Source organism: Elephantulus edwardii, unplaced genomic scaffold, assembly GCF_000299155.1.
Source record: "Elephantulus edwardii isolate Elephantulus edwardi_28Jun2011 unplaced genomic scaffold, EleEdw1.0 scaffold00034, whole genome shotgun sequence".
NCBI lineage: Eukaryota > Metazoa > Chordata > Mammalia > Macroscelidea > Macroscelididae > Elephantulus > Elephantulus edwardii.
Genome location: NW_006399784.1, coordinates 18,084,246 through 18,085,766, shown reverse-complemented (window position 1 = coordinate 18,085,766; position 1,521 = coordinate 18,084,246).

Below are 1,521 nucleotides of genomic sequence, written 5' to 3'. Positions count from 1 at the left end.
CTCTGTTGATGTACCGTTCCAATATAATAGTCTTTGGATAATCTTAAGCAAGATTTTGCTTGTGTATGATATTAGTGATATTGTTCGATAATTTCCACACTGTGTTGGATCATCGTTTTTTGAAATGGGAATAAATATGGATATCTTCCAATGAGCTGTCCAGGTATCTGTTCTCCAGATTTCTTTAAAAGGTGAGGAAAAATAGAGTCACATTCATAGTAAAAAGAAAACAAAACAAAAAAGAAAAAACCCTACCCAAATATTTCTAGCTCCATCCTGAAATGCAATCTTGTAAGCAATAGGAGAGTATCTATACATATATAAGGAAGACATGTTACTACCATGCCCATTCAAATATATGCACCAACAACCAGAGCCGAAGAAAATAGGAGATTTCTACCAAGCTTTGTAGTAGGAAATTCACTGAATGTACCACTAAGATGCATTAATAATGGGTGACTGGAATGCAAAAGTTTAAAACAAGGATAAAGGATCAGTAGTTGGAAAACATGGTCTTGATGACAGGAATGAGGCTGGAGATAGAATAGTAGAATTTTGTACCATCAATCATTTATTCGTTGCAAATACCTTTTATAAGAAACACAAACGATGGCTATATACATGGACCTCATCTAATGGTCTACACAGGAATGTGATTGATTACATATGTGGAAAGAATTGCTGGAGAAACTCAATATCAGCTGTGAAAATTAGGCCAGGTTGCTGATTTTGGAACAAACCATCAACTATTCATATGCAAGTTCAAATTAAACCTTAAAGAAATTAAATCAAATCCACAAGAACCAAAATTTGACCTTGAGTCTATCCTACCTGAATCTAAACACCATCTCAAAAACAAGTTTGAGGCCTTGGATACTAATGAACAAAGACCAGCTGAACTGTGGGAGTCTATAAAGAATATCATTCATTGAGAAAATATGGCACTTTCACACTATGGAATACTACACAGCACACAAGAGCAATGATTTTGTAAATCACTAACTAACTTGGGAAGGGCTGGAAAGCATTATTCTCATAATTCTCATTATTTTCATAGGAAGTGAACTCAGTTCCATAAGGGCAAATACTACATAAGACCATTATCGTAGAGAGAAAGTTAGGAGCAGAGCTGGGAGGATTGTTGGGGGATGAGTTGCACAATTTGATAGGTGGAAGGAGGGATGGGTAAAGGAAATGCAAAGATCCTATTTAAAAACAATGTATGCAGGGGAGCTCTGGTGGCCTAGTGGCAAGAAGCTGCAACTACAATCACAGAGGTGCATGGTTCGAATCCACCAGATGCTCTGCCGGGGAAGGAGGGACAATCTCCTCCTGTGCCAGTCAGATCTGATTTGATGGTACATGCACACAAAAATAATAAAATAAAAAAAAAAACCAATGTATGCGAGCTTTTAAGTAAACCAGCATAAAATAACATTTTTTTTAAAAAAAGGAAAGAAAAGAATTGTTTCTAAATTAAAAAACAAAACATAACAAAGAATATCATCATGATGAGTACAA